This window comes from Peromyscus eremicus, chromosome 10 (assembly GCF_949786415.1).
Source record: "Peromyscus eremicus chromosome 10, PerEre_H2_v1, whole genome shotgun sequence".
In the NCBI taxonomy this organism is placed as follows: domain Eukaryota; kingdom Metazoa; phylum Chordata; class Mammalia; order Rodentia; family Cricetidae; genus Peromyscus; species Peromyscus eremicus.
Window position 1 is genome coordinate 53,490,680 of NC_081426.1, and position 20,096 is coordinate 53,510,775.

A 20,096-nucleotide genomic window follows, 5' to 3' on the forward strand; every position below is an offset into this window, starting at 1 on the left:
TTTAGAGCCCAAATTCCTATGAATTTTTGGATCCAGGCTGTCTTTACATAGAGCACTTCTCACTGCTCATAAACCCCATTTAAGTGTTCAGTGGTAGGACCTCCCAAAGAAGTATCTGTGCTGCCAGCATGAACCAAGAAACTGCCCCTAAAGGAGCTCTGCCTCTGCTTACTGCCAGCAAAGAGAACTCACCCAAGAAAATGCCACTACCAAGAAACCATGTTTGACTCTGTTCTTTTGTATATTTAGAATCTTATTTTTAAGCCCTCAGATCTTATGTGCATCTATGCCAGATAGTTGGTGCCATATGTAGTTCCTGTCCAGCCAGCAACTCCCAAAAACTCAGAAGCCACTTTCCAAATTACCACACAGATGTAGCTGAAGTTTCCTCCAGTCCTGCCTGGCCCACGGTCAGGACAAATCTCGCTCATCTGCCAGTCCCGCAGTTGCTCAGACCCAACCGAGTAAACACACAGAGACTTATATTGCTTACAAACTGTATGGCCGCTGCAGGCTTCTTGTTATCTAGTTCTTCTGTCTTAAATTAACCCATTTCTATTAAGCTATACTTTGCCACATGGCTTGTGGCTTACCAGTATCTTACACGTTGGTACTCATGGTAGTAGCTGGCAGCGTATCCTGACTCAGCCTTTCTGTTCCCAGAATTCTCTTCTCTCCTTGTCCCACCTATACTTCCTGCCTGGCTACTAGCCAGTCAGCATTTTTTTTATTAACCAATCAAAGCAACACATTCACAGCATAGAGAACATCTCACAGCAGATAGCTATCACTTCATAAAATTGCTGTGCATAGAAGGAGAATTGTAGATAAAAATAGCCCTGACCATCCTAGGCACAAAGTTACATAATGGGCTACAGTGATTCCCATGCAATTTCAAGTCTCACTGGAGTATTAAAATAAACATAATGCTTGTTGTATGTCAAAGGATTACAGTGATGAGTGGTAAATGTCAAATTTTATTATAAGTGTTACTTTATTTTAATATTTTCTTAAATAGATAATTATTTTTATGTATCAATTTTATATTAGAAAATTATTAATAGAAAGATTTTCTATTCTAATAGAATTAATTTATAAACACTGAAATTTTAAGTTCATATAATTTTATTTAAAATTTGGAATATAATATACTTTGATGTTTTTCTTCTCCTCCAAAATCTAATTTGCAAAATTCAACTTCAAATTGTTGCTCTACATCTGTAACTCTTCACTTGGTCAAGTTGCCATAAAACTTTACCAAAATACTCTCAGAACACTTTTTAAAAAAAAAAAAATTTGAAATACCTATATTAGCTATTTTTTTTTTTTTTTTTTTTTTTTTTTAGTTACTGGCAAGATTTTGACATTAACAAAAAAAAAATGAAGTTAAGAATATTTGTACTGGCCGGGCGGTGGTGGTGCATGCCTTTAATCCCAGCACTCAGGAGGCAGAGGCACGCGGATCTCTGTGAGTTCAAGGCCAGCCTGGGCTACCAAGTGAGTCCCAGGAAAGGCGCAAAGCTACACAGAGAAACCCTGTCTCGAAAAACCAAAAAAAAAAAAAAAAAAGAATATTTGTACTGTTTTGTTTTATTTTCCTGAAAAATCCAAGTTAAATTTATTCTCTAATTTAGAACAAATTTTAAATATAGGGTAAGTTGTAGCACCCCCAAAAAAGCCTTGTTTCATAATTTTTCTATATTATCATTTAAATTTTATCATTTAAATGGACAGATTCTATTAGTCCTCCTTTGCCTTGCATGTTCATACCAATAACCCACTTCACATTCTATTTTCACAGCCATGTTGTGATGTTTCCATCCTTTATTGAGACTTGAGATTGAGAAGTCTCAAGAGGCTGTGCCCTGCCAAGGAAAGAGAAAGATTAGTCATAATAATATGAAGGTTGGACTAGAAAGGCTGATTCAGCAAATATAGAAGCTATAATTTCACCTCCGGCTACTGGGCAGCAAGGAAACCAAGTATAATGCAGACATGATGGCTTCCAGATATGATCTCTCTTCCATTGTGCTGAAGTCCACCCCTCCAAAGACTTGTGATGCAAACCTCTGTGTTCTGCTAAGTTATGCTAAAATATGTCAGATAAAAATGTAATAGCAGATGCTTCATGCAACAAAATGTCTTGAAACTATGAAATTAGTGCTTTCCTTTTTTATTAGAAAGAAGATTGAGTGTCACACAGTAAATTGCCTCGTCCCTGTTCATTGGGTTCTAGTGTCCCTGTTCATTAAATGCCTTATGGTACTATGTAGTTTCAGGATTGTCTTATGAATATTGGAAAATAGAAGATACAAACTTTGTGTTACACATTATAATTTCTCCATTTTTTCAACATTTAAAATAGTTTTCATAGTACAATGATTATGAACTACTACATAATTGTATAGGTGCTTCCGGTATAACACATACTGTATTTTCCTATAATCTTTATTTTTTTTCTTAAATTCTCTGTTACCTCTAGGCATTCAATCAGCTACCTGAGATTAACATTATGATTAAATGATATGTTCAAATTACTATTTTTAACCACTAGCATTTCAATAATGTATTAGATATAGGCAAGTATTAAAATAGTAAGAACAAACGTATTATAAATATGAATAACATTTATGAATATATCCCTAGTTATACATTTACACATTCATTTAAATAAACAGTTGAATGTTCTTTAACATTAATTTCTCTTCTTTAAAAAAGTTTTCCTCACCTTCTTAAAATCTTAATCTATTCCAGGGAAAGATTTATCATCCTACTACTCTTAATGCTATCTGTAATCTCATGTTAGGGGGATGCTTCATCATATCCATTTTGGTTCCTTAGCCTTTTCATATCAAGAAACTCTTTCCCTATAATAGCCATTTAAAGTTTTCTATAACTGTAATAATAATGATGGTGATAATGATATTTCATGATTAATATTTTTTCATCTACAATGAACTACTACTAAAGAACCAACAGTTAAACAAACATTTTTCAATACACAACCTAGTATTTGGTAGTTGCTGGAATTAAAATAATATAAGTGAAATATGATTTTTACATTTTAAAGAAATTATATCTATTGATATTACCACCAGGAAAACATAAAAATCACAAATGGATTTATGAAGTCTTATATCTTAACCTATTGTAGAAGAGATCTACTAATAAACTCACCAAATACCTTTGTCTTTTCCTTTCATAAATAATAAATCTACATTCTTCAGTGTCCCTTATCCTTAAATGCAACTGCATTTTGCATAAGCATGTGACTTGGAACAGGCATAGAAAGTGAGAGTAAATGTGATTCTTTACAGCTAACAAGACCCAGTTTTATCTCCCTTCCATAGTTTTCACTTTCTTCTTTTTCCACTGAAAATCACCAGGCCTAAGGGCATTGGATTCTCAGTGAGAAATTAGCTAACTGGAGATCACATTCTACTGCCCTGAAGACCCCAGTATGCTAACCAGAAGTGTTCTCTGGCTGTTTATGTGAGAGAAAAATACAGTTCTGCGAAAACAGTGATAGAAATGCCTGACCTTAGATCTCACTCAGTTAAAATTACTTCAACTTGCACTGAAAGAGATGTTATGGACCTTGCAACCCTAATTCTGGAGACAGAGAGGTGACTCAGTAGGAGAGAGTGCTTAATGTCCTTGAAGAAGATGTATGTTTAGTACCTAGCACACACATTTCAGTTCATCCCTGCCTGTAACTCTCTTCTGCCCTCTGCAAGCTCCAATATACACATAGTATACATAAACTGTAACAGACAAACATACCTTAAATAACTATAACAGACAAACATACTTAAATATTAAATAAATATATTATCTTTAAACATTATTTTTTACACTATATAGCATATGATTTATGAATGTATTAAAAGGAGTAAATGCTCATGTAGCATCTATATAATTTATGATATAGATAAACAGATAGAGACAGACAGATACATACATACATATGTACAGCACACATTCATAGATACATAGATTACATAGATAAATAGATGATAGACAGATGGATAGATAGATAGATAGATAGATAGATAGATAGATAGATAATAGATAAAAACAGGCTGAAGTGATGGAAATCCATCATGTGGCATGTCACAACTTTGATTAACAGTGTTAGCCAAAGTATGTTGAATGATCGTACTTGTCACTTTTTGCTCTAAGTAGTTGAAATTATAATGTATATTAGTATCACTTTAATGTTTAGATTTAATTTGCAAGAAAGCCATGGAGCTAGTCAGGATGGGAGAAGTTATACATAAAAAGGAAGAGAATATTCATTATTTTCAAGATATACATGAATGAAAAGATAAGGATTGTATATCACACAATATTTTAAACTTCTATGTTGCGTGTAACAAAAAGATTGAACTTAGAATAAACTTCATTATGGCAAAATGTATCTGTAATAGAGGAGAAGAGAAATTAAACAGATATTTGATGTTTAAGAAACTGTTTCATAGGAGATGAGTGTAGCTGAAGTTTTCCTGGTCCCACAGTCACTCAGACCCAAATAAACACACAGAGGCTTATATTAATTAAAACTGCTTGGCCATTAGCTCAGGAATACTATTGACTAGCTATTACAATTAAACTCAGCACATTTTTGTTAATCTGTATGTTGCTACGTGTTCTGTGATTTTACTTGTGTGCTATTACATGCTGCTCCCTGGACAGTGGGCTGGCATCTCCTGATTCAGCTTTCCCCTTCCCAGAATTCTCATTGTTTCTTATCCCGCCTATACTTCTTGCCTGGCTCCTGGCCAATCAGCATTTTATTTATTAACCAATCAGAGCAACACATATTCACAGCATACAGAACACTCCAGAGCAGATGAGGGAGATGTTAGTTGGACAATATTTGAAATCCCAATTAATGCCTGGAAGTTAACAATGTATTTTAATTGTAATAATAGTGAATTCATTTTTATAAATATTTTAAATCTGTAGCTTTTATAACAACAAATATTAATTAGTAAACTTGTCTTGCCTCCCACACTATTATTGCCCTGACACCTCAAATATGCATGTTTATATTTGTGTTTGCATTTGGGTATTTGGTGCTTGCTAATATAATTCTGTATTTGCACTTAGTTACCTGATAAAAGATACTGAGTCAAATGTGGATTGCTTGAAATATATATTTCCCATAACATATCTTAATATTTACCAAAAACCCAGAGTTTTGATATTACATGTGTTTTTAAGAGATTAAGTCATATTTATTTTTCACCAAAACTACTCTTCTCACTAGCTCAGGATAGCACTACATTTTCCTTTCTTTCTTTCTTTCTTTCTTTCTTTCTTTCTTTCTTTCTTTCTTTCTTTCTTTCTTTCTTTCTTTATTTATTTCTCTCTCTCTTTCTTTTTCTTTCTTTCTTTCTTTCTTCCTTCCTTTCTTTCTTTCTTCACTCCTTCCTTCCTCCTTCCCTCCCTCCCTCTCTCTCTTCTTTCTTCCTTCCTTGCTTTCTTTTCCCCTTTGGCTTTTGGAGACACAGACAGGGTTTCTCTGCATAGCCCTGGCTGTCCTTGAACTCACTGTGTAGACTATGCTGGTCTCAAACTCAGAGATCTGTCTGCCTCTGGGTTTAAAAGCATGTGCCACCACTGCCTGGAATAACTATTTTCTAATGAACTAAAATATTCACAGTGAAGAGAAATTACCTATTCTTACATTCTTTTTCTCTGTTTTTCTGCTACCTACCAAAGTTGTGATGGAGAATTACATGGGCAATATATGCTATCAACTGTGTAAAAATCTGAAGTCAAATTAATGGGAGCTAAAATATATAAAAATTTTTAACATTTTAAATGCAGTTTGAAACAGGAAGTAGAAGCCACAAGACAAGAAAAAAAATGTGAGAAAGACACCATGATATGGTGCTTCTTTCAGCTCTACTAGATTCTGGAATCTTAAAATGCTAAGTTATCATTAACACCATTTTCATAGATTAAATTTTATAAAGAACAGAAATTAAGTTTAGCTTCTAAGTATACAGAATACATTTCACCTAAATTGTACCTTTGTAATCAAAATGTTATTTTGAGTATTTTGCCACCATCATTATGTTGCTTGATATTCATGCAGATATTACGATCTCCTGGCACTATTACCAGTCAGCATTTAAGCACTCCACACCCAAGAAAACCATCATTACTGTTTCTACTTGCTAATGTTTACATATCTATTATATGCTAAGTATTCTTCCAAGCTTTTTAGAGACATTTTGTTTTAACCTTTAATATTATTTCTTGGTCAACACGTCTTTCTTTACATAAGTGGATATATTGGGAAAACTACAAACAGTCAAGAATTGAAACATTTTTCTCACCAACTGATAATTTCAAAAATCTCAGATATTACTTAAATAATAAACATTGTGATAAGTTAATAGAAATAACATTCAACAACACAGAACTAGCAATATCACGCACCAGAAAACAACCTCACTTGGAAGTTCCTGGTTTACAAATTTGTTGTAAACAATACTGAAATCATCTATTTGGTTTAGAAAAAGATGTTTGCAGATTTACAGATCGTCCATTGCTGATGACTTGAGTCATTTTGTTATAGAGGTTGGTAACAGACATGTCTTATTTAATATTGAAAGTACAATTAAAATTTCTTCAACATGACCATATGTCCTGGCATGAACAGTAAATGATACTCAGGTCCTTATCCAGTATTTTCCATGAAAAATGTCATTTTACTGCTTACTAAACTTTATTATACTGACGGTAGACTATATTGCAGTTCCCTGCTCCATAAATGAAAATGACAGATAAAAAATATGAGTATGAGCACTATCAATAAAGGATTTACAAGCAATACCAAGTAATAGCACATCATTTAGATAATGCTCATTTAGAACTGGGGACTGTTCATTCTGTTTGTTCCAGGAAATGGAGTTAGTAGGAGGAGTTCAATTAAACATTGGTTCTGAGAAACATGAGTCAATAAATTCTGCTCTCCCTTGGCAGCAATGCATGGCCCTGGTGTTTGTGCCGGTCCTTAGGAATGTTTTCTTCCTATTTTGAAACCTGTGTGTGATTTTTTTTATCACATATATACAAGTAAATCTACTCTATGTGAAGAAAATGCAGGTATTTTCTAAGTGGGAAAAGTTTTCTAAACATCTGTTTGAAACCCATAGGCAAAGGCTACTTTCAGCCTTAATCTAAGAAGCTTCTCACTGAAATGAATCTTGGTAAATGCAAAGCTCCATGGCAGCACAAGATGAAGAAGAAAAAAAAAAAAGGATAGTTGTGTGCTCAGCCCTAAGCAAGAAAACAAAACACTTGTATCACCCATTTGTTGAAGCCACAGGAAGTTTTGCAGAATAGAGGGGAGATAGAGAGTAGAATTGTGAAGTGGCTTCTTCTAAGCACAATAGGATAGCAATCATGAGCTCACAAGAACTATGGACCACAATCAGCTATTGATGTTGTGAAAGGGATTATTCATCCTGTATTACTGTAAACCTATTGGGAATTAACAAATTCTGGAACTGAGGAGGTATCTAGAGTTTGTATTTTTCCAAAATCGAAGTCACACAGATGGCCTTAGTTAAACTCTGTGGTACAGAAAGCAATATAAAAAGTCAGAAATATTGGTAATAAATTTGTACAGAAGCAGAGGACTAGAAGTGGTAAGAAGGAAATAAGATAGTACTGGAAAGAGTTACCACAGTAATATATATATACATACATATATATATATATATATATATATATTCATATATGAAACTGGTAAGGAAAAAAATTACCAACAACAATAACAACAAAAGCTCTCTGTCTGTAAGTTCAAGAGCCTGTGACATATAGTCAACAATAAAATGTATGTTTGTTTTGTCTTTAGGGTTTCTAGGATACACTAAATATTAGACAGATATAAACTCTGTAAAACTCGTCCTCTGAATAACACTGATTAATTTCTTAGTAAGTGTAACAACAGGAAACATATTTTGGTTCTAGTACTGGCTGGCAATTAATTACATTTTTATCTTTGATGAAGTTCATTATTCATTCTGGGGTTCAAAGCTTCAATCTATTCATTGGATTAGTCAACATTTCTATGACTTTGTTATTCAGGGTAACACTCCCTCAAATATTTTTAAGAGTCTCTTGTTGATTCTCAAATAAGAACTGACATTATGAAAATGACTATGTCATGAATCTTACATCCATTTACTCTTATGTGGACTTCATGAAAATCCTATATTCAGTTTCATAAAATGTACTACTAACAGGGCAGTCACTGACACCTTGGGCCTTATGCATCAGAAGCAAGTCCACTGAAAATTGCTTTGATTAACTAAGTTTCAATCAAGTCCTTAAATCTTTTCTTCATTCCATACATGCACATACCTGTGAACTGCAGTAAGATAAAAGAAAAGGAGATTCTAATTCTCTTCAAGTAAGTATCCTCCACTATGGATATTGGATTAATCTATTGATCCAATTGGGTTTCTTTTTCTCCATGAACTTCTAGGTAATATTACAGCAGACTGTTTTCAGCAAGAAACATGTGAGGTGGGTTTTGGCATTATCTCCCTAATTTTTGATATTCCTTATTAGTAATTTTCCACCATCGACAACTCCTCCCCAAATATTGCTTTTTGACTGAATTTCCAGTTCAAATTCTATATTCAATTAGGCTCAAAATCTTAGCCATATTGTACAATTACAATGCAGTAAACTATATTATAATTTTTAAAATTGGTGAATTTTGATTTTTTTTGAAATTTCATTTCAATTTTATTCAATAATGGTTGTTCATAGGTAACTGAGACTGTATATATAATTAATGTGCAAACTAATGTGAGTGACGATTGATAAACCAGATGTGTAAGTGTTGTGTTAGTCATGATACAAGGAGAAACAATATACCCATGGAAAAACGTAAATACAGATGTAATGTAATTTCATAGAATTATTTTGTTTTACTTTGGATTTTTGATTATTTTTATAATTACTAATTCACTGATAAGAATGTAATTTTTTTATAATTACTATAAAGAAGTGTGAGTTTCTAATTGCATTTCTATTGTATTATCTATAACACTTTAAGGAAATCAGTTGAGACAGTCTCTTTGTGATGTTCTCTCAATCAATAAATGACAGCACTTTCTTTTATCTTACATATATTTGTATGTACTAAATGCTTTAATTTATATAGAAATATTACCATGCTTCATAAAAATATTCATTGCTTTATATCAATTATTAATTTGCTATATTTTTTCTTTACTGGAAAATGAAAAAGCATATTTAAGACTTCTGAAAATTTGTCATGAACCACTATTTACTCATCAACCTGTGACTTGTGAATCCATAAACTCAACCTCGGATTGCAAATATTTGCAAAAATCCTTTGTTTTCTTCTGCATATGAACAAAAATTTCTATAAACGCTAGAGTACAACAATTATTGGTATAGCATTTATTATTAATCATTATAATCATTTAGTATACATGACATAATGGACAGAATTCAAAAGACAGTTTTGTGTGCCATCCTATAAAATATCTGAGCATCTGAGGTCATTGGTTCCCTGTTGAAGAGCTGTGATGGCAGTGAAGCAGCTTAGTCAGACCAACTGTTTCCTCTTCACTGGGAAAGAAAACAATATTGAAGTATGTTGAACATTTATCCATATCTATAGTATTAGCTAATATTAATTGTAATAAATTTAAACTCTTTTAAACTAGTTTTAAACTCTTTTCAAACAAATTTACATGAAGTTGAGAGACGATCAGCAATATCAATCAACTATTTTTTATAAATTGAATTAATATCTAAGTTATCAAATACCCTTTATATCACATTATTTGATTTTCAGATTTAGTGTTTTCCAAAAAATAAATTTTATTTCCTATGAGTAATTTCTTTACTTAAAAAGCTCAACTTATTTGTACTATTAATAATTTTAAGAACAAAGTTACTTTGGTAGATTTTAAAAGATTGTAGTCATATGATGAATATCAGCCTGAAATAGCATAACTTCTGCTACCGAATTAACATTTTAAAAGAATTAAATTACATACGGTCTGTATTTTTTCCAAAATATATTATTACATGAATAAATATATGTAAATGGAAATTAATTTCAACTTAAAATTTATTCTGGTAGAAAATGCAGAAGTAAAATATGATAGCCTACTTGCCAATGTAAAGCAATTGGAATATTGGTTCAGTGATTATGAATGAACTCTCCAGGGAAGGTTTTCTGACAGTAGTGTTTATAGGACACATACTATCTCTTGATCCATGGAATGTAGAAAACACATTTGATTTTCTACTTGAGGTATTCTAAAAAACGAAGGTTGTCATTTATTCACTGGGGTAAATTAGGGGCATGATGAGTAATTCTACTGGTCATGTCATTTAATCTTTTATTATTTATGGAAACAATAGTATAGATTTATACAGATTATATAATCAAATAATATTTGATATTTCTTCATTCAATTTTTATAGAGGATTTAAAAAGATGAAGAAATAGTCCATCAGTGTTCTAATTTGTTCTCCATACTCTAATCATCTAACATTTAAAAATCTACATGGCTACAGCTGGTTAACTGGCAATGAAAACAATTCTGCTCCATGCTGCTGTCTTCTTTCTACATTTTATGAACTGTACATGACTGTAGTCTCTCTGAAGAAGGCTAATAAAGTTATAAATGACCACAGGATCATACTCGACAGTTTATAAAGTATTTCCACAGTTATTTCGAGTGGACTCTGACTTTTCTGGCTGGATTTCATCATGTACTGACTCAGAATGCAAGTTGCCAGGGCAGAGTGCAAATAGTTCACACAATTTTCCTCAGACTACATTGAATGCAACTGGGAAAAAATGAGTTTAGTATATAAAGTATTTTGAGTCATCTAAGCCTCAAAATCTATTTGTCAAAGGCTAGGTAACTATATACATTGAACCCAAAATTATTTTTACTTTTGTGAGCTGTAAGTGTTAAGCAACACTAAGTATATTTTACCTTGAGACCACAGAGAAACTTCAAGTATATCCTATATGTGCAATTATAAATTTCTTTGGCATGGGTATCTTTATGCATCCTAGTCATATACCTACAGAGGTATTAGCCTCTTATTTGTTGTGAAGATAAACTAATTTTCTAGCTTTCACAGTTCATCAGTTATTTATAAACAAAAGAATTATTTTTTATTCTGTGTTATTTATGCATGGTATTAAACGTCAAACTTTTACTCATTACCTCATTTTCCCAACTATCACTTGAATATCAAATTATGCACACAGTTAGTAAACTCCACTATATTACTTTTATCTCTATATAGATACATATCTTAACATTAAAATTATTTATGATCTTTGGTATATCAATCATCTATTTAATCAGTAACTTCATATGCATTAAAACTATTATAATTTGTAAATAGTATATAAAATTCTAACATTAAAACTATATAATAAATATTATGGTTAAACTAATGTGGCTCAATTTGTACTAATGAATGTTGGGTTTAGAGATACAAGAAAATAAATATAAAAATCAGTTTTAATCAAATTATGATTAAGTAATAGATACACATAACTTCAGGTGATTATGACCACAACACTTAAATTCACTCATGCCACTTAACAGGGTTAGAAATCTGTAGCATTGCACAATGTATTTCCTAACTAAGGTCTCACTAAATGAGCAGTTTGCACATGGAACAAAACAGTTACAATTCAAAAGGTTAAAATAAGCCAAAGATGAAATAGAACTGTGTCTCTTTTTTGTTTTAATTTCAAATATTTTATTGAAATTACATACCAACCACAGTCCTCCCTCCCTACCCTTCTCCGGCTTCCTGCTCCCCCCATCATCCAAACCCCCATCCATTTTCCAGAGAGGGTGAGGCCTCCCATGGGGAGTCAGGAAGCCTGGCACATCAAGTTGGGGTAGGACCAAGCCCCACTCCCTTGCATCAAGGCTGAGCAAGGCAGTTCTTAAATCTACTTTTACATGTATATTATGTCCTACAAGATCAGATAAAATGACAACCATCTCATTGAGCCAGTGAAATGGAAGATATATATGAATGAAATGGGAAAGCCATCAAGAGAACAAAAGCAGCTCTGCATGGGATATTCTAACTAAGTTAGTCAGCCAGTGTACTTTGTGTAGAAAGCATATCTAGAAATTAAAATATAGCCAACTGAATGTCTTTGTGTGAGTCTAATTTAGTGTAGCAAGAAATATCATTCATAGTTATGACTGTGACTTAATCCTGAAATTTTACCCAAAATTGAAATACTACATTAAGTTTAAAATGGATAATTACATATAACAAAATTGTTTCCGGTTTTACGTGTACATAGCAATCCTGTTTTAAATATATCCTGGACTTTTCCATATAATTTAGCCCACGTTTCCTTTATCTGAGCAGAAAACGTGTACGTCAGTGAATTTTCAAATTTCAGCTTCCATTACTCCTTCTCACATTCTTGAATTCCCTAAATATTTTTAAAGTAGTTGAGTGTGCGATTTGGTTTTCTTTGTCATATCAAAGAGAAGCATTCTCTATTGGAGAGGAATCTGGAAATTTCCAATGAGATGATGTTTAAATTCTTATCTGTATGTCTGTATGAGTGCTGGAAACTCTGTGACATTATGAAATATCTCAAGATTGAAGTCTTACAGATGAAATGTTATTATATTATATACAGATATAATATATTATATGTAATATATATCAATGATATATTATATAAAATAATTTATACATATACATATTGAAGATGGACAGAGAGAGAGAGAGAGAGGAAGAGAGAGAGAGAGAGAGGAAGAGAGAGAGAGAGAGAGAGGAAGAGAGAGAGAGAGGGAGAGAGAGAGAGAGAGAGAGAGAGAGAGAGAGAGAGAGAGAGAGAGAGAGAGAGAGAGAGGGACTAATTGGGATTATCTACACTGGAAAGAAAATGTTCCCTCATTAAGCCACAAACTACCAAACAAAATGCCCAGTGTCAGGCAAAGGATATCTCCTTTAAAGTTGTTTATCAAGGACATACAAGTGTATTTGATGATACAAAATAATATGGACTGTTGTTATAGTCCTTGGTTGCTGCAGTGGTTTGAATAAAAATGGCCACCATAGGCCCATAGGTAGTGACACCATGAGGATGTGTGACCTTGTTGGAGTAGGTGTGGCATTGTTGGAGGAAGCATGTCACTGTTGGTAGGCTTTGGTGTCTCAGATGCTCAAGCCACACCCAGTGTAGCAATCTCTTCCTGCTGCCTGCAGATCCATATGTAGAACTCCCAGTTCCTCTATAGCACCAGGTGTGCTTTCAAGCCTCCAGCCTTACTGCCATGACAAGAATGGACTAAACCTCTGAAACCATAAGCCAACCCTGATTAAATGTTTTCATTTATAAGTGTTGCCATGGTCATGGTGTCTCTTCAAAGCAATAGAAATCCTAACTATTGACAGTTACCTTTCAGAACTTGAAAGTAAATGTGCTGGCTAGTCCTGTATCAACTTGACATAAGCTAGAGTTATCTGAAAGGAGGGAACATCAACTGAGAGAAATGCCTCCACCTGTAAGTATTTTCTTAATGGTTGTTTGGGGGAGGCTTAGCCAATTGTGGGTAGAGCCACACTTGGGCTGGTGGTTTTGGGTTCTACAAGAAAGCAGGCTGAACAAGTCAGGGAAAGCAAGCCTGTAAGCAACATCCTCTCGATGCCCTCTACATCAGCTCCTGCCTCCAGGCTCCTAAACTGTTTATATTCATGTTCTGACTTCCTACAATGATGAACAGTGCTGTGGAAGTATAAGCTGAATAGACAAACCTTTCCTCCCTAACTTGCTTTTGTTCATGGTATTTTTGTCACAGCAATAGATATCCTTACTAAGACACTAAGACTGTACTGCTGAAGAAGATACAATACACTTGGGCACAGGATTTGGAGAAATCAAATTGTTACTATTCTGGGAGACTCCTCCAAATGTCTAACTCTCATAGTGTTGGAAGTTTCTTTGAAGGATCCTGAGTGAAGAAAAGTTATTAGTAGTCCTGTGCTTTTGTTAATCTTGCAAATTACAATAATGACCAGGTTAACAAAACATACCCAATGATGCGGTTGGAGCACTTCTATATTCGGGATTATGAGTCATGAATATGTGTCTGATTGGACTTCATGTGTATTAAATAAGAAGAAATTCAGGTCTGGTAAAATAAACCTAGCTAAACCTATTTATGGCTAAAGAAGTTTGTAGACTCTAGAGGAGAACCTACTTCTATGATTTTCCTAAGTTGATATAATACTCAACTCTTTACTAAGTACTTGTGCTTATATCAGTGGACTCTTGGAACTCTCACTCCTCATCAATCTCTTTGTACCAGACATAAGCTATCAATGACAGAGAACCAGAATTGATCAGACTGAGGAGTACCCATCACCAACAAGATATCTGTCATATAACACTTTACATGCACAGTTCAGAAAATATCATAAAAGAAGGGACAGAAAGATTATAAGATACAAAGGAGTGAAAAGATGGCTATAAACTACTGTCTTCTGGATATTATGAGAATGTTGTACCATTAATGCTCATTAAGTATTGTTGCCTACAAAAAGACAACACCAATCAGTTTTTCAATATGGATTGGGGAAGAGTTTATAAGGTTCCACTTTTAGTTGAGGAACTATGGAGGAACAAGCAGTCAATAGATACTGAGTTTAACTAGCCTTCTGATAGGCTGCTCATGTCCACAAGGTCAGCACCCTCCCATATTTATATTACCAAGACGAGTTGGACTCAGTAGTTTACATATATATATGGAGAGAGAGAGAGAGAGAGAGAGAGAGAGAGAGAGAGAGAGAGAGAGAGAGAGAGAGAGAGAGGAAAAAGACATGACTTTGAGGGAGAAATATAGGTAGACAGACCAGGAGTTGAAAGAGAAAGGGTATATATGTTTAAAATGCATTGTAATGTTATGAAATTCTGTAAAGATTAAAGAAATCTTTTTGGTAGGGAGAGTACTCTATTTCTTAACTTTGGAATATCAAAAAAGAAAAGCTTGTTTTTAAAACTGTGGGTAGCCTTTGCTTTCTCTCTCTCAAAAGAAAATCAACCCATCTAAACACAAGTAAAAAATCAAAACAAGCAAACTAAGAATAAAATTATAAAAATAAAAAAAATGAATGACAAAATACAAAAACAAATTAAAACAAGACAATCAAACACTTGCAAAAAAAGAACAAAAATCACAGAGTACACTTTGTGTGGGCCAGCTATTATTGGACATGGTGCTTGCTCTTAATATGTTGATATAACCAGTGATACTCCATCAGGGAAAGATGATTTCCTATTTGCAAGCAGGTATCAATTGCAAATAGTTTCTTGGGTAGGAATAGGACCCCATGTCTACTTCCACATTCTCATTACTGGGACCTCAACTGGCTTAGACCTGTGCAGGTGTTACATGTGTTGTCCTATTCTCTGTGAATTCATATATACATCAATCCTGTCATGTCTAGCAGACCATGTTTCCCTGGAGTCATCCACAACCTTTGGCTCTCCTGTTTCTCCTCTCTTTCATAGATGCTTAGATTGTATCTAATAGTAGTAGGCTTTCTGGTAGAGCCCATGACTTCTCTAGTCTCAGAATCTTGGCCTCTCTGGCACTGTCAGGTGTGGGATCCATCTCATTCAGTGGGCCTATAATCCCCCACCCAAAAAATGTCATTGACTACTCCCATATTTGAGCTACTATTGCACCATCTTTCTTGCAACATACCACTTTTGTACATCTAAGCGTTTGTAACTAGGTGATACTCATGATGATTTTTCTCCTCCAGTATTGTCCAAGGTACCTTCTTGCACCATGACTGCTAATCATATGGGTGAAATTTCTTTTATTTCTGGCACCAGTTATATAATCAGGGATTATATTGCTTTGATAAAACACTGACTAAAAGAAACTCGAAACTCGAGGAGAAAAGGTTTATTTCAGCTTACAAATGGTGATCACAATCCCACATGAAGAGAATTCAGGGAAGGAATTCAAAACAAGAACCTAGATGCAGGAGCCATTGCAGAAGCCATGGAAGGTTGTTGTTACTGCATGGTTCTTTGTGGCTTCTTTAGCTGCTTTCTTATAGCATGCAGGACTAATATCTGAGGGTTGGCATCAACCTCAGTAAAATGATTCCTCCCATATTAATTATAAATCAAGAAAATTCACTACAGACTTGTCAATAGGGCAATCTAGTTGAAGCATTTTTCTCAATTGAGGTTCCCTCTTCTAAAAGGACTCTACCATCTGTCAAATTGATGTGAAACTAGACAGTACTTGATGTCTTCAACAATCAGGCCTTAGAAATATCCATCAGATGCCAATATTCCCTGAGCTAGGACTTTAAATTAAAAACACCTCCTCCACCACTGCTGGTTTATAGCTTGGTTTGGTCTTATGAAGGTTATGTGGATATTGTCATGGCTACTATGAATTCCTGTGTGTTATGGCCCTGTCATGTATGACAAATGATATTTTGCTGCTGAAATCTGCTACCTTTACTTACAGTCTTTTTATTCCTTCTACAATGATTACTAAGCCTTGTAGCAAGTGATGTTATGCAATGTTTTATTTATAGTTAGGCACTTTAGTCCTTTTTTTATTTATTTTATTTTATTTTTTTGCCTTGACTTACGTTTTTACTGCTGGAAAGAGACATCATGAACACAGAAACTCTTACAAGGAATTTTTTTTTTTTTTTTTTTTTTTTGGTTTTTCGAGACAGGGTTTCTCTGTGTAGCTTTGCGCCTGTCCTGGAACTCACTTGGTAGCCCAGGCTGGCCTCGAACTCACAGAGATCCGCCTGGCTCTGCCTCCCAAGTGCTGGGACAAGGAAATATTTAATTGGGGTGGCTAGCTTACAGTTTCAGAGGTTCAGTTCATTATCACCATGATGGGGAACATCGTGACATGCAAGCAGATGTGTTGCTGAAGAAGTAGCTGAGAGTCCTGCATATTGCATGTAACAGGAAGTCAACTGACATACTGGGCCATGGCGGTGTCCTGAGTATATGAAACTTCAAAACTCACCCCCACTGTGACAGATTTCCTCCAACAAGGCCATACCCACACCTACTCCAACAAAGCCATACCTCTTTTTTTTTGTTTTGTTTTGTTTGTTGTTTTTGAGACAAGGTTTCTCTGTATAGTTTTGGTGCCTGTCCTAGATCTTACTCTATAGACCAGGCTGGCCTTGAACTCACAGAGATCTGCCTCCCAAGTGCTTAGATTAAAGGCATGTACCATCACTGCCCAACTAAGCCACACCTCTTAATAATACCACTCGCTCTGAGATTATGGGTGCCAATTACCTTCAAACTACCACATTCTACTAACTGGCTCCCATAAGCTTATTAGAATATCATAATTCTAAATGTATTTAGTGCAACTTCAAAAGTCTCCATAGCCTACCACAGTCTAAACAGTGCTTAAAAGTCCAAAGTTCAAAGTCTTTTCTGAGATTCATGCAATCTCTTAACTGTAATCACCTGTAAAATCAACATTAAAAAAACCCAAATATTTCCAAAATATAATGGCACAAGATATACATTAACATTCCAAAATGCAGGGAAGGAAACATAGTGAGGAAATACTGGACCAAAGAAATACCAAAAACAGCTGGGCAAATTCCAAACTATGCATTTCCATGTCTGATGGAACACTCTTTTTTTTTTTAATTAGGAACTTTTTTTTCATTTTACATACCAACCACAGATCCCCCTCTCATCCGTCCTCCTGCTTTCCCCAGCCTTTTCCCCTGACCTCCCCGCAACTGTCCCCTTCTCAAAAAAGTAAGGCCTCCCAAAAGCAGTCATCAAAGCCTGATACATTCAGTTGATGCAGGTCCAAGACCTTCCCCCCTGTATGAAGGCTGTGCAAGGTGTCTCACCATAGGTAAGGGCCTCCAAAAACCCAGCTCATGCACCAGGGATAGATCCTAATCCCACTGCTAGGGGCCCCTTAAACAGATCAAGCTATACAACTGTCTCACTTATGCAGAGGGCCTAGTCCAGTCCCATACTCTGTCATTGTAGAGCTTTTGTTCCAGATGGAATCAGATGTGGAGATCCAGAGCCAAGCACCAGGCCAAGCTCCAGGAGTCCAGTTGAAGAGATGGAAAAAGGATTCTATGAGCAAGGGGCATCAAGATCATAATGGGAAAATCTACAGACAACCAAACCAAACTAGTGGAAACTCATGAACTTTAGACTAATAGCTGTGTAGTCGAAGCACTCTTAAGATCTCCAGCTGTATTCAGCTTCATAATATGCAAAACTTCTTTCTCTTGGGCTTGTTCCACTTTCTGTTAGCAGCTCTCCTTAGCAGGTGTCTCAGGACTCTAGCATCTCTAACATCTTGGAGTCTTGAAAGCAACCCAGTTTTCAACTTCATAACTTCACACAATGGCCTTTCTGCAAGGCCTTCATTCAGGGACATCCCTAACGCATGCCTACCCTCAGTGGCTTTCTTTAGTCATGGAGGCAAATTCTATAATCTCTTTCTTCTATTCTTAACTCTAAAGCCAGAACCACTAAGCCAAAGTTGCCAAGTTCTGCTGATAATTGGGATTAAAACATGGTCCTTTCACTAAATTACATCTTCACCAGCTTTATGTCTTTCATTGCCTAAGCCTTCCTGTCCTGAAATTTGCTCTGTAAACAAAGCTGACCTCAGACTCAGAGATCTGCCAGCCTCTGCCTTCCCAGGGCTGGGATTAAGGGTGTCCCACAACAGCCAGCTCTAAGCTTTTCTTTAGTTTCTTTCAGTAAATTGGAAACTTTTCTGGGTATAAGCTTGTCCTGGGGTCACCACTCCCTTCATTCCATTTCTTAATCCATTTAATTCATTCAACTAGGGATTTAGCTCCATTCCACTTTCTGGTACTCTATTTTCCCTCAAAATTTCTTTTTCATAATTTACCCTGCTCAGCTTGTTCCTTTTCATTATAAACCTTCATAAGAGTTAACACTATATTCAAAAGACATAGTCTATACTGGTCTGTTTTGAAATTTCTTTTGCCAATGGAATTAATCCAGAACTCTTCACTTTAGCCTCAGGTGGCAAATGGCAGCCACTTTCTTCACCAAAATATCACAAGATTCATCTCTATGCAACATACTAGAATTCTTCTCCTCTGAAACATATTGAGTGAGCCCCCTACAGTTCAAATAACTCTTAGCACCTCGGTCTTCCATGCTTCTACTGGTAGGGCAAAATAAGCATTGCTTAAAGTATTCCACTGAGTTCCAAACCCAAAGTCCAAATTTCTCCAAATGAACACATGATCAGGCCTGTCACAACAATACCACAGTCCCTGGTACCAACTTCTGTCTTAAGGTTTTCTTGTCCATGAAAATACACCATGACCATGGCAACTCTTTTAAGGAAAATATTTAACTGAACTGGCTCACTTACAGTTTCAGAGGTTCAGTCCATTATTATCATAGCGGGGAGCATGGCAGCATGTAGGCAGATGTGGTGCTGGAGGAATAGCTGAAAAGTCCTACAACTTGCAGACAACAGGAAGTAGACTGACACACTGGATGGTATTCCCAAAGTGCATCCCCCATAGTGACACACTTCATCCAACAAGTTCACAACTCCTAATAGTATCACTCCCTATGAGATTATGGGTACCAATTAAAAACTACTACAGACCCCTTTATTAATTTCTATATCCTAAAAAATAAATCTTTTCTGATTGATAAAAGATATGTACTAATCTGTGAATATATAAAGAAAAGTACTGAGGAGGAAGTTTAATACTGTGTCCATTTAGAAGGATAATTATTATTCATAGATTCTCTACTAGCGCCTATTACCTACCCAGAGATTTGATTTTGGTCCAGCTAATAATACCAGACATGAGTTCCATCTTGTGCAGTAGACTATAAACACAATCAGAAAATGTTTGGTTATTCCCATAACATTTGTTCGAATATGGCATGTGAGTATGTATTGCTGCACCTGTCCTTATTGTAGCTAGCAGATGTCACAGGCGAGTAAGACATTAAACACTTTTGATGTCGT